We start from the raw sequence: 23,779 nt of genomic DNA on the forward strand, positions 1-23,779 counted from the left end.
TCGCTTCGCCATAAAATTCGCAAAAGGGCAAGAAAATTCGAAAAGCGCATTTGTCGCCCAATTTTTTTTGTCGCCCGTAGCTATTTTTTGTCGCCAGCATCTATTTTTTGTCTTCACGGCTATTTTTTTTACGCAACCGTGCCCTTTTTTTACGCGTCCGCGTAAATAGTTGGACTTGCCTCAGGTGAAAAATTTCCCCATTCCTTTAGTTTGCAAGTAATTATGGGCCTTGTAATCCCAGCATCAGCCTAAAACACATTGAAATGTGTTTCCCAACCCTTACTTTGACTAACCTCCAATCCCTTATTTGCCAACAAGTTTATAATTGCCAGAGGCGATACATATGGTACTTGAGTATATCTTTAACTACTTCTGTATCCATATGGCAACAAGTTGAGTTATATCCTTGTGACAAAGGGGTAGAAGATGAGCAGTGCATGAAAAGAATAGATTCTTGCTGCATGGACCAAAAAAAAAATCAGCCAGATGCCAACAGGAAAGCTAGCAACTGGTAAAAACCACACACTAGGGTCCTGAATATAGCCATTACAGATTCAAAGATGTATATATATATCTATATACTGTATATATCTATATATATATATATATATATATATAGTTGCTGGTCAGACTGGAGGATTGCATATGTTATGAATAACTAAATGAATAAAAGAAAAGAAAAGCTTATACACCTGCTTAATATAAGCCAGTTGGGAATTTTGGAAGGGTGATGCCTTGGTAATTCAACCCCCTTTTTCTCCAGCCATAGGTGGAGGTTTGCCATTTGTCTATATTTTAGATGCAGGGAAAACCTGCTAGTACCTGAGTTTTAGAACTGTTGACTTTAAATAGGAAAAACTTCAAAGATTTTGAAAAATGCTTGAAGAGTTTGGATATATAGTCTAACAATGTTGGTAAAAAGTCTGTGTTTTTTTTTTTTGTTTGTTCTTTTTTACTGGAAAAGAGAAGAGAAGAAGGATGATAAACAATGTAAATATGGTTCTAAGGTTGTATTGGTCTTTTCTGTTTGACCAGGTTCTGGATGAAAAGAAGTCGAAAGAGCAAGTTTAATTTTCAAGGACTGAATAAGTGATCTTAATAATTTCAAAGTTAATTGTATACAATAATATTAGGAATGCTGGAAAGAGGAATGATGTGGGCCAAACTAGACATTTGGTCTACCAATACAAAGATGATATTGTATCCTTGAAAAGGAGGTAACTCAGCAATAAAGTGCAAAGAAACAGAGCCCCAAAGTCCATCAGGTACAAGCAAAGGATGATGCAGACTGTTTAGCATGTTGCTCCTTGGAAAGAGCACAAACTTCACAAGAAAGTACATATCAATTTTAATCTTTCCTTAATCAATGCCAATAAAAGATCTTTTAGCTAAATCAATAGTCTTGTAAGTTCCCATATGACCAGCAAATTGATGATAATGAATAAGTTGGAAAAAAAGTGAAAAAAAAGTTTCAGATGCACCCACCTCAACCACAAAAGGCAAAAGGGATCAGGATGTTTAAGAATAGGTGCAGATGTAAAAAGTTCTCTTTACTTGTCAAAAGCAACTTGCACTTGTGAAGAAGCACCGGTTAGATCAGTGGTGGGAGCAATCATTTTGGAAAAGTTCTAGATCAATCTCCAGTGAAGTTGTCAAAACCAAATAAAACTTTGAACTGCTTTTTTATAAACTGGAACTGGCGTGTTCAGAACTGTAGAGACTTTATTAGGATTAATAAGAACCCCATTCTTGGAAATAATAAACTCAACTTTACTGCTGTTGATCAGCTGTAAGAATATGTTCTCCAGTCTGAGTTAAGATTTTTGCATAAATTCCTATGTCTCGGTAGAGATCTGCAGTTTTCTTTTTTATGTGCGTCATTTTTCTTACGCGCGTCAGAACTTTTTTTCGTCCAAGGCGATAATTTTTTGTTGCGTGGCAAATTTTGTCATCTGTTTCGCAAAATAATTCACCAATGCCGAAACCCAGAAATTCACTATGAATCCATGCCTGACAAATTATTTCGCCCATCACTAATTGTGAGCAGTTCTTCACTTGCTTATTAACAAATGTATGATTTCTAGAGGTAAGTAACTACTTGAAATTGTTCTGGTGAACAGAGGGACCAATATTTATTGGTATGTTTTGTAATATAATACTAAAAACCTGCCAGAGCCAGGGGCTTTATGGAGTGGTGATATTAGTGCCTACCTGACTTCCATAATTATGGCTAGTAAGGTAAGGTTACTTGCCTGTTGACTTGAGTTTTGAGACAGTTTACATAACTCTAGGAATTAAATTATGTCCTTTTGTTCCAATTTATGTGTTGAGGGATCCAGAATTCTGCAAAGACCAACTTTGCATTTAGGGTTATGATCATTTTTCCACGAGGCATGTAAATACCTTCTTATTTAAAAAGTCTTTTGACTTTATCAGATGAATTGTTTATCCCTTTTCTGTTTGCTTTCTATAAGCCATGCTTATCTGTAACATCACAACTTTATTTAACTTTCCAAAATAATAATATTCTCTTATATCCCTCCAAAAATGTTCATAACCATTCAGAATTCCTAAAGTTGGCCTCTGCTTATGTGTGCCTCTTTGACTTTTAGATTTATTGAGAAATTGTAGACTAATTAATTGCAACTATAGTGCCCTCTTTACATTGAACTCATTTTATTACAGATGTAAGGAGAATGTCATTAAAAGAAGTTAGCGGCCAATTTATAGGTTTATCCTAAGGTTAATTCTGCAAATGTTAGCCTTTCCTCAAGGACATTTAACACATTAAGACAAATGTATTATTTATGAAGCTTCTAATGAAAGCAAACCGGCAAACTTGGGCCTCGTTTGAAGTATAAAACGCTTTACATTGGGTGAAGAGGTTTATTATACAAATTATTTCAGTTAAGTTAATAAACAGAAAAGTTAACTTTATAAATACAAAAGGAGGAATCTGGATGGCAACTGTACTCGCCAGTTGAGTTAGATAACCTCTCACTTTGCTGATAAAGGTGAAGAAAGAGTCTGTTTAATACTGTTATTATAAACTTATAAAGAAAATGATGAATACTCACATGAGCTTATTAAATAGTTTTAAGCCATTGTCTTATAGAATAGCAATCTGGCTATAATTCAAATTCTGGCAAAACAGCATATATTTAGACACGTGCTACTCTATAGCACAGACTCTCTTTTCACACCTTTCGGTATGTTTGTCTTAATCATAACCCTCTCTGCTGCTGCTTAACCTCATTTCTAGTGTTGTATTTAATTCCATTTTGTTCTAAAAAAAAAAATATATATAAATAAGTTGTAGCACATACTCAAGTGGGCTTCAGGAGAACATTATATTGCTAGAGTACCACCACATTATAAAAAAAAAAAACAATTGTTGCATTTCAAAAAAAATAACAATACTATAGACCTTATGCGAAAATGTGACCCTGAGAAAATGTATTATGCAGGCTGCATAGATGTGCTATGGTGCAGATTACCCTCACCTGTCCCAACATAATCAAGTTGGGGAATTTGATTTGGGAAAGTGGGTGGTAGAAAATGTACTATTCGGTATCTGGATGGGAGAATAATCTTAGGCACTTCACAGTCCCCTGGGAATTCATTTTTAAGGGTACGTGTCATTAACCATTAATGTCTTCTATGTTGATGTTGGTTTTATGATTGTTATGTTGTCATTTTAAATGTGGAATTAAAGGAAAATAAAATGGATAGACTGCACAAAATAAAAAAATATTTGTAATATAGTTAGTTAGGCAAACATGTAATCTATAAAGGCTGGAATGAGCAGATGTCTAACATAATAGCCAGAACTCTACTTCCTGCTTTCAGTTCTCTAACCTCTTAGTTAGTCAGTGACTGTAGGGGGGGGGCACATGGGACAAAACTGTTCAGTTAGTTTGGGAGCACACAAGTCAGATTTAACTGAACAGTTATGTCCCAAATGGCCCCCATTAAGTAATGATTGGCTATTGACTGCTAACAGCTGTCAAAGCAGGAAGTAGAGTTCTGGCTATTATGTTAGACATCTGCCCACTCCAGCCTTTATAGATTACAATTGCCTAACTAACTATATTGAAAACATTTTTTATTTTGCACAGTGTATCTATTTTGCCCATTTTCATTTTTACATTGAACTGCTCCTTTAAAGGTTAAGTTTTAATAAATACCCCCCTATTAGTCAGTATTTTAGAATTTGTTCCTGAACTGGTCCACTAGTTTGTGGTAACACCCTGGAGGGCTGACTTGGTTAACTAGCAGGGGCTAATTACATTTTTTTTTCTTTTTTATATGTTTGTACTACAAACCTTAAAGAATTTAAGTTCAGCAGCTGTTAGACTTTGGCAGTGCATACTGAGAATGCTTAGTTTCTACATGTTTTTATATGCTTTTAGAATAGACTGAACTTTGCGATTAAAAAATAAGCGAATAAATGATTCAGTGAATGGCCATTGTACATTTATATTCCGATTTCCAATTGGCCTCGGGCCAAAGAGCCTTGTCCATTAATTAACGTCGGGCTTTATCGGTTGTGGAAATATTTATGAACTTGGCCGCAGCAAATGTGTACTCTCTGAAAAAGCACAAGCAGCATTTCTTGAAAGTTCAATATCTCAATAACATGAGTCAGATCTGTGAAAATGACACACCCCAAAAGGGAATCTTGTGGGTCAGCCAGAAGGAAATTAGATGATAAACAATGTGGGAGTGAAAAGTGAAGTTTCCAGGCTAAAAACTGTCCAAACTTTGTCCATCAGAAAGGGAAAATGTTCTAAAATCTGCAATGATAAGCCAAAATGTAGCTCAGACCTATCCTGTCAATGTTCAAAATGTAATACACAGAAATGAAAATTGGCACCATTGTAAATAGTGTTTATTTAGCATTGCATTTTGGTGTGGTCATTGTTTATTAGGCCAAGAACACTTGAGAATTATTTGTGCAACTAAATGCCAGGTTATCACTGGTGCTGCCATAAAAATGATTGATCATGCCCTGTGGCTTTTCTCTCTGCACAGTACAGGTGGGACATATCTTGGTTCTTCATGAACAAATCCCTATGAAACTAATTACTTGCAATTATGTGAATCACGTTTTGTCTCAAAGAAAGCAAAATGCAGAATTTGAAATGAAAAACAGTTTTCCCTCTATCTGCTTCACACCACACTTACATTACTTTGTTTTCAGGGCACTGTGCTTTTGTTTCAGACATATCACCTCTACAGAAACTTTCCAACTCACTCATATTTTCCAGCCACTTGTACAAATTTGCTCTTTAATTGGCCATCATGAACTAGCAATGTGCCCTTGGTTCTGTTTAACTAATAACTCACACTTCTGTAATCTAAATAACAGTCTTCTGGATTATAATACCCCGCAATTACCCAAAGTGATGACTAGTGTTTGGTTTGGTAAATGACACTTAATGGGTATATAGAATATAATATGGTTTAAGAAATACCATTGGTGTATGAAGCCAGTGATATGTGAAAATTTCCCTGTTTCTATAAATCCCAAGCCTCTGTTGTTGGTAAGATCTTTATAAATTTATGGCACCAGCTTTTAATACGTACATAAATAATTTTCAGTAGTCAGGGGCACAGCAAAAATGCACAATGCCGGCATATCTTTTTTCATCCAGATTTCTTTTAATTTCTATTTTTTCTACATACATGTCTCATTTTCAAAGGTTGAATGAGGGGGGTTAAATCTGATCTGCATAAGATAACCGAAGGGATAGTATATTCTGTTTATTATATTCTGAATTTGTCTTCTTTATACTTTAAACAGTCAATAGAGTATGAAGGCATAGGATTCTGTGTACACATAACACAGCTCTGTTTATTTGCATTCATTTTGCAAATATATTACCAGAAAAACAAGAGGAAAATGACCAACCGTTTTCATATTCCACTGCAGAGGGTTTAAAACTGGAAATAAGCACAAATAGAGTCCAATGCGTAGTCATAGTACATAGTCAAAACAACAGGGTATTACCATAGTATAACCTATGGCAGAAAGAAGAGTAAGCAATGGATTTAGGATTCAGCAGTTAAGGCTCCAAGGAGCTTGTGCTGTTGTCTAATAAGTAAACAAGACTTGTAAGCAGTGCTGCTACTTTTGAAAAAAGAATTTGAGGTGATTTGGATGATGTCACAGAGAAACATTTTTGCTGGCTTTAAAATATGAAGATGAATACTTTCCCCAAAAGATAAATGATAAGTCAGTTAATAAACCCTAACACAAGAAAAAGGGAAAGTTGTGCTCAACCACTAAATTGTAAACCATTAGGCGGGGGTGCAATGAGGCTGTGACCACAAAATACATATAAACAACCGCAAAAAATCCTCTGCACTCACCCATTATCAATATGTAGAAATAGGACATTAGGACATTTCTGTGCATTCAGCCTTCCCTCCCCACCTCAAAAAGAGGGATTGTTTGTCCGTACATTGCAATATACTTCAAGCTGGCCAACTACGTCAAAGTCATCCCTTCTGGCCAGTCCTACACTGACTGACCTATATAAGTAATTTAAGATTAGTACTGAGCAAAGGGACTAAGTTTTACCTGCAACATGCTTGCTTATAAGGTTAAAACTCCCATATGGTTGCTCTTTTATCGGCTCCATTGGGATCACCTGACTGTAGCTGGGAATAGTGGGGGCTACAACATGGAGCTGGCCACTGCTCCTGTATAAACAATAACACAAGAAAAAGGGAAAGTTGTGCTCAACCACTAAATTGTAAACCATTAGGCGGGGGTGCAATGAGGCTGTGACCACAAAATACATATAAACAACTGCAAAAAATCCTCTGCACTCACCCATTATCAATATGTAGGAATAGGACATTAGGACATTTCTGTGCATTCAGCTACTATAGTTAATAAACCCTGCTAAATTATATTCCTGATGTAATGGAAATATAAATAAGTAAAACTATATTGAAAAAAGAGTGTTTATCTAGTAATGCACAACAGTACTGCAGTAAGTTTTTGGTGTTCTACAGAATCTGTTGACAGTTTTTTAGCTAATTTAATGTTACGCATAAGAGCGAATCAATATGTAAATTACAATAGATAGTTGAAAGACAGCACACATACTGGATATCTTGTAGCATTTGGATGAGGTGACATCTAACACCTGTTCTAACTAATTATGATCTCTTAGGAACTTGATGAATAAGAAATTGTGGGAATAGTTCATATGCGCAGTTAGCTCATACTGTCATTGTACTTGGTATTTATGGTGTGTAAAAGGCTTCAGTGTGTGTCCCATAAAAAGATAGAGAAGCACAGTTCTACATTTTCCCCTTGTTATTTTTGGTGCAAGTACAAAAAGGATACTTGTTCATTAGTTCTTAAAGTTCTCTCTAAATACACTGAAAATGTATTTTTTTTAAATCAAACCTCCTGTTTTTTAAGTAGCACAACTATTGGCGGTTCGTCATGGTGTTCAAACAGTTTTACAACACAATTAGATATTAAAGACTCTAAAATATTTTCTTAAGATTTCTTTTTCCCATTCTGATGGCCAAATCACACACCCCATAAATAGCTATCATTGCAATCTAAAAACAATTCTGACCCTATTCTCATTACCATTAATATTTCCAGCCAGCCTACTTATGATTCAGAAACTGAAGGCTGGAAATATTGATATAGTGTGAGAGAAATTTAGAGAAAAATCTGCTGCCGATTGGGCATGATTCGCCATATAATTGAGATTTATCTTTACGGGTTTTGAGCAAATATTTTTACTGTAAATTGCTGAAAATTACACTTCATATATGCCCTATCAAGACTTCCTGATAAAAAAATAAATATGTGACATAACCTGCCTGTAAATGTTGCAGGGTTCCACTTACTTTGGCAAAAAAACATATTCTATTATTTATTGCAGAACAATCCTGAAATACTTATTAATAGCATAGCATAGTATGATTCACTGTGTCCACATCCATATCAGTAGGATACAGGGGGATTTTAAAGTTTGTACATATGCCAGGTATGTATAAAGCTAATATGTAAATACGTATGTTGTGACCAAAGGGGTCACATTGTGTTCCTAAAGGAAGTGGCCTTTTCTACCTCAGCCTTATTTATCATACTTGTTTGCTCAGATCCCGTATGCTAGCCAAACAGATAATTTCCAAGAATAGGCACCACTGACACCAGAGCATATTCAGAGAATAGAGAGAAGGACGTTTTAGGCAAAAATGAAATTTCTATTTTCTTTTAAAAACATATTTCCCCATCTAGAGGTAGATGAGTTTTTTTTTTTTTTTAATTGAGCATTCACCTTAAAAGGAGAAAGAAAGCTTTAATCACTGGAGATGCCAAATGTCAGATACCAGATACCCCAGGCTGGTGCTCCTATCAGCATAAAACTGCACTGGTCTGGGAACTTGTGCAAGTAATCCTCTTCCTACTGACTTTTTTACTCTATTGTGCATATGTTGGTTCCAGGATTTTGGGGAAAGAAGAAACAGAAGATGAGGATCACTCCATGGTGCTCACACAGATGTACCCTGGGCTGGTGCAGTTTTCTAGCTAACAGAAACACTGGCCCTGGGTATCAGGTAAGTGATTACATTCATTGGGGTGCCTAACATTTGCCACCCCCCCCAGTTATTGAAGCTTTCCTCCTCCTTTAACAAAGACCAACATGATACATCCTGATAAATGCTGTTCTTCTGCATCTCGTGTCTTTGCTAAAGAAATTGGTATATATAGTAAATTCTTTTGGGATTTTCACTTGTATATAAACATAAAAAACACAATATAATATAGGAGGAGGTTGGATGGGGTGAGGGAGCATAAACAGATTAATTCTTATTTTGGCCCTTTGGACATTGAAGAGTATGCAGATTTTTAATATTTCAACAAACATGATTTTACATATATTATGAATGGTCAATAATTCAGCAAGTCTCATAAAAAAGCTATTGCTTTACAATAATGCAATCTACATTCTGTTTACAGACCAATTCTCTAGATTTATAGTGCTTATTCATTTGTAAAAACATTTGGGCCAATGTGCCCATATATCCTGATACTTTTTGCTTGCTTTGTACATTACTGATGTTATTTCTTCTATGTTTCTGTTTTTTTCAAATATTTTTAACCAACCTCTTAATGTAGGGAAATTGGGATTATATGTACTTAATATCTAACTAATAATAATGAGTGATGTGAATAGCCTTCAACTCATCTCCTGTACATAACTTGATTAGCAGCACGCGCTGTCTTTCACATTATTGTCAAAAAGAAAAACAAACAACAACAAAAAATAAAACTACTGAATATGAAAAACTGCTTGGGTACACATTTTGGTAAAGGCTCTGAGTAAGCTTCTATTTTGTCTAGTATTTGTAATACAGTAGTTTTCAAAACTGCTGGAAAATTCATGAAATATGGCTGCCGCACAACTTTTTTGACGCATGCAACTTTTTTTGATGCAACTTAATCTTTTTTTGATGCAACTGCAAATTTTTCTTCACTCTGCATACTTTTGTCACTGTGAATTTTTGAGGCCATTTTGCAAAAAGAAAATTTGCAGATGGTGGAATGCGGAGCTTTGCAGCAAATCCACAAGTGGCTTAAAATTTCGCTCATCACTAGCTGTGGCCTAACCTAGTTCCAAACCTAGCATGTGTTCTACCCAATTAATAAAATCAATTAATAAAGAAAAGGCTGATTCAGATAGCAGGAAATGTACTGGTTCTCAAAAGAAATCATTTCAAGCCTTTTTAAATTAGTGAAACATTTGGCAGTCTACCTGATTCTGGACTGAAAGCACATACAACCCTTTGCTTTGTAAACCAGTAGTTCTGAATTATTTGCTGTCGTTAGGTCCTAGCTTGCCATTAAGAGTGATTGCTAACTTTCAAGTACTATCTACACTGCTATTATTTTTTATGTTTCTCTTCTTGTTGGTTTTTGACACTATTTAAAGTGATGAACTGTGTATTCACGTTAACACGGTAGATAACAAACAAGTTAACAAACTTTCCACACAGATTTATGGGCAAAAGTTGTGAAAAGCTGGAGACTGAATTGCTTATTTTCTGGCTACAGTTTTCCCTTTCTGAGAGTTACTCTGACAGGCTGGCACCATCAATATGTTAAGATCACAGATTGTCTGTGGCACTGGCAGATGGGAGAACCAGAACATGGGCTTTGTACACTACTTGTGATATAGCGTTGTGTTGATTGTAAGTGAAAGAAAAGATGAGCAGTGGGAGGAAAATTTAAAATTCCAGATCTGTACAACTGAAAACATCAGTACTCAGAAGCCAGTACAGAAAACATCACTACTTAGAAACCTGCTTAGAGTTTTATTTCTCAGTGACACAGCAGTTCAATTTCATGCTTAATTCCCTCCCATTACACAAATGCCAAGATTTGTCAGAGTAACGCAAGCAGCGATTCTCTTGCACAGCAAATTTGGTACAGGAAGAGAAAAGCCGTCTGCATTCTGTTAGGCTTGTTTTTTTCCACACCTGACCCAATAAATATATATATCTCTGCTTCAGAGCTTGTAGTTTCCATCTTACAGCAAAAAAAACAAACAAACAAAACTTGAATCATCAACAAGAAATGTTTCTGTGTTTAGCAGAATGGCAGCAATGTTTAGCTGTTGTTTTGCCTGGAAGAGAAAATAAAGAGCTGCTGTTAGGGCTGAAGGATGGCTGGTAATTTATGCTTGTTTATTACTGTATATGCCACACTGTAAAAGACAGATAAATACAATATAGAAATGATAATGCACCTCTAACTGTTAGATATAAAAATATCAAAAGTAACCCAGAGGTTCAATGTCTATATAAATACACAAAGAATAGTGCTTTTACAGGGATAACCTATATTTAATAGAACTAAACCCTAAACACAAATATGGGTAGAAATGCCATATTTTATATAATGAGCTTACTGCACCAGCCTAAAGCTTTAGAACCTATATAGCACTAACGATTTAGGCCTTTTGCACAGGAGCTCTACATCTTGGATTTTGTTACAAATGATCAAGCAGAAAATGAGGTTGGCATATTATTAGCTGATGCTACAGGGCTGATTATTTAATTTTGATACAAATTGCAATGGCTTTAGAGCTTGTTATAATATCTGGTGGTCTAGTGTGGTGGCGGGGATGCCTGTGAAAGTTCTAGTGCACGCATCAAACACGCTATCTTATATAGTCTGTCGCAGCACAATGACATCGCTGCACTGTAACGTTGTTCAAGGTGTGACAATTAAATAGTTATAGCTAGTACCTATTTTTGCTGCCCAATGTAGGTGTATGTGGTATAGCTCCTGGATACAGAAAAGAAGATGGGGAGCTACTGGGGGCATCTTTATAGGCACAGATCTTCCTTGCTAAAGGGCTGTGGTTGCCTTGGCTGGTACAAAAGTCCAAAACATAGGGGTATATTTATCATGCCGTGTAAAAACTGGAGTAAAGCATTACCGGTGATGTTGCCCAGGGCAACCAATCATGAAATAGATTTCAACAGTTAGAAAACTAAAGCAAAACATCTGATTGATTGCTATGAGCAACATCACCAGTAATGTTTTACTCCACCTTTTACACAACATGATAAATATACCCCATAATGTATAAATTTCTATTGGTTACGTGCAGTTACAGGGCTGCTAAATTGGCCATAGTAAATAGCAATTGACTAGATTGAAGGATTGACTGTAGATTTGTCTGACTTGTGTGTCATAGCACTTGCTTAGTTGACAGTCAAGCATACTAATCACAACATCCTCATCTTGGTAGACAAAAATTGCATATTCATTATTAATGAATCCAGTTTATTTTGAATTTTTTTCAGTACTTTTTTTTCCCCCTTTTACAGAAAGCTATTATGCGGAAAGCTCCAAATTACAGAAAGGCCATCTCCCAAAGACGTCATTTTATGCTAGTAATTCTAATTCTTAATGATTTCCTTTTTCTCTGTATGTGATGGTAGCTGAGCTGCATGGCAAAACAATCCCATTGGGTTTATACTATGATAAACTGTTTTTAGCAGACCTAAGGTATGGTGATCCAAGTTATAAAAAGATCCCTTATCAGGATCCCTTATCTTTTTCTCTTGTATGTGATGGTAGCTGAGCTGCATGGCAAAACAATCCCATTGGGTTTATATTATGATAAACTGTTTTTAGCAGACCTAAGGTATGGTGATCCAAATTATAAAAAGATCCCTTATCAGGATCCCTTATCTCCCATATTTCCTCTTACTAATCAGAAGACAGGTCTAGCAAGTGTCAGTTAGCTTTGAGGTATGTTACATCTGCCCTGCAGAAGGACAATGGTATACATCATGGTTTTTTTTTAACACTTTCAAAAAACTTTTTTTGGTTTTGCTACCAGATTATTTGGCAAGAAACAGTGACTTCCTTTACTCACCTGTTTTGTAGTAGGTATGCATTATTTCTAATAATACACAGGATTCACACAATGCAAAGAACATCACCAAGTACCATAATGCATGAAATCACTCAGCACAGTTTATAAAAATATGTTATAGTGTAGTGGTGAGCAAAATTTTTTCCAGGCATGAATTCACTGTGAAATTAAGCATTTCACCACTGACAAATTTTTTCGCAAAACTTTGCTGCCTTAAAAATTCACCAAGTGAGGAAGAAGTCAAGTCAAAAAAGCTGCATCAAAAAAGTTACAGCAGCATCAAAAAAAGTCGCAGTTGCGTCAATAAAATTGCAGTTGAGGCAAAAAAGTTGCATTTACAAAAAATAAGTCCCGGTTGCATCAAGAAAATTGTGGTTGCGTAAAAAAAAAGTTGTGCACGTCAAAAAAGTCATGCAGTAGCCGCATTTCAAAAATTATTAGTAGTTTTGCAATTTTTCCGGCAAAGTGAATTGGGACAGATTCGCTCATCACTAGTTACAGGTTATTCATAGCTTTGTGCATTATAAATGGATAATAATTTGTATTCATGCATATTTATTTGCATTTTATGTAAATCTGTTTACCTTCCCTTAGCTCCAGGACTAATTGTGAACTGAAGTCTCAAAGGAAATAATATTCAACATCATTTTTCCACGCTATTCATCTGCTGTTGAAAAAAATAGCAATCAAATACACCAAACATCACCAACTGATCACCAGGCATTGCAGTGTAAAAATGTTGCATTTATTAAGCTGTGTATTAAATCTGCAGCTAAAAAATCCATTACCATTTTGCACTGTTTTTCTGTGCCAAAACTTACATAGCACCTGAAGTTATATCAGCTATGTGAATGGGTTACACCTTAAAAATAATGCAGTAAAATGAAGAGGTTACATACCATGATCAGGCATGATCAGAAAAGAAAATGTAGAAGTTTATACATTTGCCATTTATTTTGCACTGTTTTTCCATAGCAAGTACACAGCATGATGTGTGGGACCCTAAATGAACAAACATGGATTCGTTTTTATAAATCTCTTAAGAGATCCACTAGGTGTCAGTGCAGTTCCTATAGTCTAATTTGTTTGGCTCTCCCAGGATGTGAAGTTTCCCAGGCAGAGTTTACAATCTTTATATTTTTATATTGCACTGGGATTCCAATGTTTCTCTGAGGCTCAAGTTTTTGAGTGTTGTTGTGAAGGTCTAATTCCGAGGCTGGATCTAGTGTCTGTGCATTATGCAGTTCCACTGAGCAGGAACTAAAACTCCTAATATGTTAGCCAGCTAGATAGGTCTTTTTTCTTAGTATGCATGGCATGCCCAAACAAGGAGCAAAGAAAATTATTTAGATTGTTTAATCCATATGTCTGTTTTAGGATTATCTGACCAATTAAAGATGAGGACTCTCCAATAAAAAGGAATTTGTTCAGAAGTTTCTCACCTGCACTATTTACATAATCATTAACCTACTAATCAAAATGTGATTTACTGGCACTTACCCTATACACATCTGTGCCACTGTTGAGTGCTGGCACCATCACACTGCTTTTTCTGCTTTTCCATCTCCACTTTGCAACTGTCCAATAGATGCAAATAGTACACCTGCTCCTGCTCTTCTACTGCTGCTTCATTATACTCTGTAGTGATCACAGGAGCCCTATAATAAGCTTCTAGGCTGAACTTTGATCTGAAAACAAAGGAAAATGTCTCAGAAGAAGAGAGAAGCTTCAGAGGGAAATAATAATAATAATATCAAAGGATTGAAGCCTGATTGACATAATGTTTCATTGTAAGTACCTCTCTGGCACAGTGTATAGAACAATCTACTCTCTGCTCACTGTTAGTGACCAATCTTCTTTCACCCTCGTGTTAGAAGCACACAGGATATAACACTTTGTAGCTAACCTTCACATCAACAGTTCAGCTCTTTGTAAAAACTAAAACATAATGTAGAATTTTGCAATAATCATCTCCGTTAAATTAAAATGGATCATAATATGTAGTTTGTTATTGTTTTGTTTGTTAGGTTTACATATTTAAAGTTAAATATAATAATACCAAAACTTGCTCTAAGCCACCCAGCACATCAAGCCTAATTTAAAATTTAAAACAGCCAGTCTCAATTTGCATTTGCTCACCCCTTCACAGAGTTGGTCCAGGTGCCTTGCACCGGACTCTTCACCCAGAGAATTTTTGCCTGTGTCCAGTCACAGTTTTTCATGGACACTCACCCCACTGATCCGGTGGTCCGGGTGCAGCGCCCCAGACCTGTAGCAAAGGGAGACCCAGCAGTCACAAGCACAATTTCTCAATGGGTGCACACTCCAGACACAGGCGAAGGTGGTTAAGAAATAGCTTTATTCACAATAATCCTGACGCGTTTTGTCAAACACGTCAGGATTACATATTTAAAGGCCTGTGAGACCAGAAAGTGAAAATACTTTATTTACTATAACAAAAAAAGGGGAAAGTTGTGCTCAACCATTAAATTTTAAACCATTAGGCGGGGGTGCAATGAGGCTGTGACCACAAAATTCTTATAGACAACAGCAAAAGTTCCTCTGCACTCACCCATTATCAATATATTTAATGGTGAGAAAAACTTACCCTTTTTTGCTATAGCTTATACAGGAGCAGCGGCCAGCTCCTTGTTGTAGCTCCCACCCTTCCCAGCTACAGACAGGTGATCCCAGTGGAGCCAATAAAAGGGCAACAATTTGGGGCTTTTAATCTTAAAAGCAAGTAAGTTGCAGGTAAAACTCAATTCCTTTTTTAAATGTATATTGAAGCAGCAGAATTCATAATGAATCTGAAGAAAGTAAGTGTAGGACTGGCCAGACCGCAGATGACTTTGACGTAGTTGGCCAGCTTGAAGTATATTGCAAGATGCAAGGACAAACAATCTCTGTTTTGCTTAAAGGAAAGGGCATTGCTTGGTAGCTTAATGCACATAATGTCTTAATGTCATTTATATATATTGATAATGGGAAAGTGCAGAAGACCTCTTGTTGTGTGTATATATATATATATATATATATATATATATACATATTTATATATAAAATGTATAAAATATATGAAAGCCATGCATATCCTTTAAATTAGTTATATAATTAGTTATAATCGATGTAATGTGATGTCATTTTTGTCACGTGTAATGTAATGTGATGTCATTTTTGTCACATAACTTATTGGACCTTGTCTATTATATTAAATAATTTGTGATGAGAGAACTTTTTCACCAGGTATGGATTCGCTGTGAAATACTGCATTTTGCCTTTGGCAATTTTTTTTTTGTGTAACTGGCACAAAAATTCAGCGAGTGAGGAAAAAGTTGTGGTTGCATAAAAAAAACAAAAAACTGTGGCTCTACTACCTGTATAAAAGCACTTGACTTATACTATCTTTATATATTACAATAGGGGGTACATTATTTACTATATATACAGTGCTCTCAAAAATACTGGAGGTGAGGATTACAATTGTAAGAGGGATAATAAATTTAAATCCATTTAGATCTAACTACAGATAGAATATTGTACTTTATACTGCACTGCATATTAGTATTCTATTCAGATGCAGTAAACAGCTCTTAAGTAGGCCATTATTTTAACCCTAAAACAATACCATAAAGTTTCCTTGAAACTGCATGCAATTTCTAACCCTCATAACCCTTATTGAGCTTTCTATATTTCTATACTAGCACAGCAGCAGAATTCCTATGACTAGTTTTTCTTTTTTATAGACCAATAATTGAATGTTTTGTTACATCAGTATTCTAAGGCAAACAAACGTGTATTGAAGGAGTTAAGAGACTTACTGTTATTGTGAATTTGTTCACCAGAAAGGAGGTGTTTTGAATCTGTGCTATGTTAATTTGCTAGACAGCCTCAAGTTTTATGACTTAATATTTCATGAGACCATAGTATCTCTTGTTCTTCAGGATCTTACAGACAGCCTCCAGATAGATAAATATTGTAGTCATTTTGTTATAGCAGCAGCAAAAAGTATTAAACCATAAAGACACCCTGCAGACAGATTAAAAATGTAACAATTTTATCCCAACCCTCTTTTTCTAATAAGAATTCAACACATTAGTAATAGGTAACTAACCACTGAAGAAGAGCATTGTACTTTGCGTGTAAGTGCTTTTGTCCAGCTAACACCCTGGACCCATGATCTGCCCCTCAAAACTTTTGGGGGGTCTCCCTACTGTACAGTCAAATTCCCTGAGCAGGGTACCCCGCACATACACAAAAAGCAGAAGCCATTAGTGAAGCTATCTGACACACAAGGACACAGACACTAACTTACAAGTACTGCTCCATTAGCTATATTGTTGTTTAAAACTAATTATAGCTTGGTTGCTATAGGCAATAGCACCTATGTTTGTAAATAAGCCTCACATTGTGTTAAGCATGCTAATGTTAAGTGATATAGCAAGTTAGAAGATAGGCTTCATTACATGCCCCAATACCCATACTTACTTGCAGGTGGACTTTACACTTCGTCAACAAAATTAAAAAGAATATTTACTCAAACTAGAGTATGCTCTTGCAGATATTCTGCTAGATCATTTTCTCTTGACTCTTGTTTGAATTTTACTTTGAATTTGTTATGGATTATGATGACTGTCACCAGCGCCAGCATTTTGCCTTCCTGTGCTTTAAGCACACTGCTAACTGTTCTTACTGGAGTCAGATAATTAAGAAATATTTGGGCAGCTTAACGGGTATCAATAAACTGATCCACCTACTGTATGATGGACTGTACTCCAGCTCTGTCACTTGTGCCTTATTAACAGAATATCATGTCTATGCCCAGGGTCCAAAAATTTCACCTTTGCTTACCTTTCTGCTTAAAGCCTTAACCTTATGATTCTTAGAAGGCAGAAAATTCTAATTAATTTCATTTAAACTCCAGGATAATATATTTATATATATGTTTAATTCCCTTCACTCCCTTGCATATATTTAAAGCTTCATATTGTAGAGGAACTTACTGTAATTTTTGTCATGGTCAAGAAAAGGGGAATATAAAGGGGACATAAATTGTCTCTTTTTACCCCTACAATGCTCTAATTAATTTTTAGCTGTCAGGTAAATTATCTTGGCAAATGTGCTTTAAATGAAATGATTGCCCACTGTTTAGAGTGAAAGCTTAAAACTGCTGTTATTTAGACAGAATAATGTATGTTCTATAGAAACTCGCAATGTATTTTCTGCACAATCTTCCATATCATAAGGTATTTATTGAGGGCTCATTTACAATATCCCATGCAGTGTGCAATGTGCAAACAAAGACTGCATGGGGCATTGTGCAAAGAGCCACAGGCCTCTGAGCTTCATTTCAGAGTTGTAAATTGAGCACTACCTGCATTAGGCAACACTCGATTTAAATGAGGTGCTCCATGCAAAGAGCAGCAAGCACAGGGGGCACAACTGCTGCACTTGCACCCCCTGGGTCGCAAATGAAACCTCTTACATACTGCATGATTAAGGTTGGTCACTAAAAATGAAATTATTTCTATATGACAGAGTGATTTTATCACTTGATAAATGCATTCAATATTAAGAATAGATAGACAATAATAATTGTCCATTAAATGTCCAAATAATTGTCCATTAAAAAAAGAGAAGATTACATTTTCAGGATCATATTTCAAATTTCACAATGACCAGTGCTTTATTGCAGAGGAAATCAAACTATAATAATCACATTCAAAAGATTCCAGATACTAAATACACAGACTGCTTACCAAACAAACAAAACAAAATAATATAACAGGTGCAGAGTCTGCTTTAGTAGTAATAACCCATAGCAATGTATCCATGGATAACATTAACTGGTCTATTACTTAAAAGAAAACATCTGAATGGTTGCTGTGGGTTTCTAGACCTGGAGCAAACTTTGCACCTGTAATTACATTTCCTCCAAATAAGAAACCAAAAGCTTTAGACATTATTATCATGTGCATCCTGATTGCTCTTCTCTCTTTTTTTTTTCCTCATGTCACAGCTGTGTCTGTGTCCTTGTTTAGTGACTTTCTGCCCACATTTCCCTTTCCCTATCCATTTAGGTTTACCCAACAAACTACTCATTTACTTTTACATGCATAATGTAATTATTCCTTAATGTAACCAAACTTAAGCTGTTGGACAGATAGTTTTAAAAACATGAAACACTAATATAACGGTGAGGTAGCAGCAGTCCTGCGGGAATTTATTCCCAACTCTCTACTGGTAGATTATGCATTCCAATTTATAAACATGCTCCACACTTATGAAGCAAAATACACCACATTTCTGTGTTGGTTTTTTTTTACCAAAATATGAAACATAATTTCAAAATGATTTTTTTTTTTGTTTCTAATGCTAAAAACATTTTTCAGTCTCTTATTTTTTAACATATCTATTTATTTATAGTTAGATGCATCTACAGCAGCCTTTGCTATTGTGCATTGGCACATAGTCTGCAGGTGCCAGAGATTTACAGAAAGCTGAATTTTGCTTTTTTTTTTTTTTTTTTTTAAAGTGTGACACTAAAAATAAGATACAAAGCCAAAGTGTATCTTGAAACTGTAATCAGAATCAGTGAGTTATCTCTGGAACAGGTGTTGCTTCTTCTTTGGTGAATGAAGGACACTTAGAATGGAAATCTACTGCAGATTTATGCCAGAGGTACAGGAAATTGCTAATAAATCAGAGAATGAGCATTTTGTGATTGTCAGAAGATGATGCAGCTGGAGGATCACTGCCCAAAAAGTCTGTCTGTGCTTATGGAACAGGATATAAATTGATGAGGACTATGCTGAAATGGAAATTTGAATCGACTGCTCTGTAAAAAGAAGGAAAGCCCTGGAGATATAAGCGCAGGGGCTGCATGACAAGGGATCCGAATAACCAGCAGCCAGATTACACTGGTTTATGTTTAGAGATTGGCAGAACCAGGTGCAACTGTGATTGGGTGAGAAGGAAAGAGTTAAGGCAGGAGAAGGCTGGCCTGGGGAGGGGCGGAGAAAGAGAGGGATGTGATGTCAGAAAAGCACTCACTTCCTTATCTTCTGAGCAGGTAGAAACATCCCACCCACCCTCCCTCTTTTTGCATATTTTGCGAAATGTCAGGAGTTTCTCTTCTTTTGGTTTTCATATTATCTATTATATTAATAACTGAATGCGGAATTTTACCTGAATGCATTGTTATATTGTGCTTTCTGTATCTTTATATGGTATAAACTTGAGAGTCGGCTTTGTGTTTAATTCATGTTAACAACGATATCTTGATCCAGGGAAATGTTTCCGATCGCCCAGGGGGTCAGGAAGGAATTTTTTCCCTCTTGAGGCATAATTGGCACTAGCTTCAGGTTGGGTTTTTTGCATTCCTCTGGATCAAAATAGTGGATATATGATAATATATTTTAAGTTTTATTTGTCACAGCAGCGGTAGGACCTTGCCAGAGTACTGCACAGGTCAATTTAGCAGAGGGAGAAAGGAGGTTCTCTCCTGTGACTGCATGGTGGATTGATAGATACAGACGCTACTACTGCTTGTGCAAGGTGACAGCCTGCTTGGATTTCCTATCATCGAGACACTGCAGATCCAGGACCGGCAGAAGGGCTGCTGAACTTCTCTCATGGTTGGTAATGCAGCTCCTGCTGGTAGCAGAGTTTGGGGCCATCCTCTCTGTAGGTAGAGGCAGCCTAATACTCATTCAAGTCTTCAGTGAGGAACAGCAGAGCATAGTAATGACCTCTTATGGAATTATGGCTTTAGACTATTGCCTTGGGTTAGGCTGGCAAGGTCCTATTTATATGATAAAATGTGAATAAATGCTGTTGCCATTTTCTCCATCTCTGTCTCCTGGTGTTTCATTAAGATATGTAACAAGGGGGTTCAGTGGGGTGCCTCAAGGCGAAGGGTCAATTGAGAAGTCCCCTTGTCAAGCCTGTTCCACCAAATGCAACCTGCTGCTTCTAGAATGCAAGATTTCCCATCATTCTAAGAGCATGCACTTTATATCAAGGCAATCAAATAATTTTTTTTTTTTTTTGCAGTTGATCAAAAGAATGAGTTTAACTCTGTATGTTTAAAAGAAAAGTAAAATAAATTTTCCAAGGTCCCTTTTTGTACCCCTTGTACCTTTATATGTGTTAGATTGAAAGGTATTTGTCACATAGAAATTTAAACATAAATGGCAGACACATTTATCATTTTCTCTACAGGTGGAAAACAGTGGTGGAGAAACACCAAAATGTCCTGTTACTGCCCCATGTATGCAGGAACGGACATGAATGGCATACTCCTGTCATTGCAAACATGGGACAGTTTTAGCTCCAAAAAATGTTTTTTAACCTGAAATACACTACTGTTTGTCAGTTATTGCACACATATGGTGGTAACAGGCTGTATTTATGTTTTCTCTGATGGTTCTTTACTCCCCATGGAGAACATATCATGTGTGACATAGCACTCAGGGTGAAATCTGAGCAGAATGGCTATATTATGTTCTGGCACTTATTTGCTACCCTAAATATTTTTAAAACTATAGATAAATGGCTGACACAGAAAGACTTAAACCTTTTAAGTCAGAGAAACATTATACAAAGTCTTATGGTACATGGGACCTATAACAGTCAGCACTCCATTACATGCCTGCTGGAATAAATTTCTGCTATAAACAGAATTTTCTTATTTTGAACTAAAATATGTTGCCATAGTTACAAGTGATCTTGACCTGTAACAGTTTTACGCTTTGGTGTGGGCAGATTACTCTAATGCAGCATCTACCACCCTGTTGGATGCAGCTTCTTGAACTTAATAATAAAAAAAGCCCAGGAACTCCCTGTGCATTGGGAATCAAATCCATAAATCCCTTTTTCTGTCTTACCTACTACATATTTTTTTATTATGGGAAAGTATGCCTGTTAAACAGCACTTCTGTCTAAAAGGGGATTTAGAGCATAAATTTGATGTATGAGGATGGTGGTAGCTCTCCCAGGTGTTACCATGCCTAAAGTAAGGAGACACACTGCTGGAAAGGAACTGAGGCTAGCTTTAATCCCTGACTGGACCACTAGCAGGTATCTCTCCACTGGTAAATGTAAACATTACCAAGTACCTCCTATTTTCTTTCTGATACTTGTACCTGCATATCTACTGCTTATAAAAACATCACTAGATTCTCAACGACCTCATGTGGATATATTGTACTACCACTGCAACCCCCCAGAATGTCTTGCACACATACACAACAACTCACACATACCACTAGGGCACTGTTCTACTTACCCTTCTGTCCTGTTCCCAAAGTATTCCTTAGAAGAGCTCCAAGCTTCAGTCTATTTAAGATTGCTCAGGGCAGTGATTCCCAACCAGTGACTCGCAAGCAACATGTTGCTCACCATCCCCTTGGATGTTGCTCTCACTATCCTCAAACTGCTGATTATTATTTAATGCTTAACTTGAAGGCAAGTGAGTTGCATAAAAATCATGTGTACTGCCAAAAAGTTGCCTGTAGGTTTCCAGTTGACATAGGGGGTTAACTATAGCCAATCACAGCCCTTATTTGGTACCCCTGGAATTTTTTGCATGCTTGTGTGCTCTCCAACATTTTTTACATTTGAATGTGGTTCATCAGTAAAAAAGGTTACGGGACCCTAGCTTGGGGCGTGAACATATGCAGACATTATTTATCGCAGAGCAATGGAATTTTGTGTACCTGAGCTGAGGTTCACAAATATAATTATGGCAGACATTTTCATAAAACAGAGCTATCTACCATATTTGCTTAAGCATACACTACCAGGTTTGAGAATAACTGGTTCTACCACAAATGGCCAGCTTCTGCTGTTTCTCCCCAACATCAGCATGACCACCAGTACAGTGCAGCCCATGCAGACCCTGTCCTCATTTTGAGGCAAGAAGTAGAAAAGAACACTTGCATTCCCCTTTCAAAAACTTTGTCACTTTAACAAGTTACTCTTGGATTTGGACCTGTTGATATGGGGAGGGTTAACCATAATATCTGCCTATGTCTCATAGCATCTAAGTCCATTGTTCCCTAAAATGTGTAACTGGCTGCCCAAATATACAACTTTAATTACAACCTACAGTAGCTACCATATGAGGACACTGTATGCCTTCACTTAACTGAAGTGCTTGTAGAGAGTAGAGATTCCACTGCACTTGGCCAAAAGATTCCTTTCTTACATACCTGGATAAATTACACAGTGTTCAGTTATTGAACTATACAATTGTGTCCTGATTAACTGTACCAATCACATTGGTTTTATCACTTTACCAAGAAGGCCAGTACAATTCTTTGAACTGCTCTAGAAAGAGCTAGTTAATGCAAACATTTTTTTTCTGAATTAAACCCCCACCCACCCAATTGCAGGTGTGGCATAGATAATCAAATAATCTTGCCAACATTTATAGCACCAGGGACACATTTTCACTTCTCTGTATTCTTAAATGAGCACCATCTAGAAAATTATTATTTAAGAAAGTGTTAATTTTATGGCAATTAATAAGATAAATAAGCTACACCCCTCCAGGAATTTAGTAATTAGTATAACTTATGTGTGAAGCTCTTGCATATTATGCAGGGCAGTACAATGGATATACAAAGCATTCACATGGTTATTAAAATACAAATTGGGCCCTCAGGGTATGTGAGAGAAACAAATGACTAGTTGCATCTATGCTGCCTGTCTCTCTGAGACTCTCTAATATGTTCATTTATTTGTCCTTTTTGGGTTCTGGAAAATACTTTTTGCGTCTGTACTAATAAAGAAACATTTCCCCAAAAATTTGCAAAATGCATTGAAGTCAACAAGTTTTTTCACAGCTACCACACATCTTTCTTCTACCGTGCAACTCTTTTTTTGCAGTCATTTGGGTCTATGGGTAGTTTTTCACAGCAAAACCTGGCAAAAAATGTCCTCATTAGTATGAGTTACTACTTCTGCCACACTTATTGGGGTTATGTAATAAATGGCACTAATAGTGGATTGCTTTGCAGGTGGTTAACCAGTATAAAGTAGCATTTCTCACAAAAATATTTTCTTCATGCCTCTGTTGCAATTAAGCTGGACACACATGGGACAATTTAAACTGTCAACTATTGGGAGGGCTTGAAAATCTCTTTGGTTAAGGCCTGCATCAGTCATAATGTGGTCCTCACCTGACAGATGAAGAGCAATGTATAATCTGATTGTTGGCCCCCAGATAGCCCAATTCTGCCCAATATGTGAAAATCACTCAGATTGTATGGTCAATGTTAAGATAGGTTGCCACATCAAGGTGATACAATCTCAGGTTTAGCACAAACTTAATTATATGA

Source organism: Xenopus tropicalis, chromosome 8 (genome assembly GCF_000004195.4).
Source record: "Xenopus tropicalis strain Nigerian chromosome 8, UCB_Xtro_10.0, whole genome shotgun sequence".
Lineage (NCBI taxonomy): Eukaryota > Metazoa > Chordata > Amphibia > Anura > Pipidae > Xenopus > Xenopus tropicalis.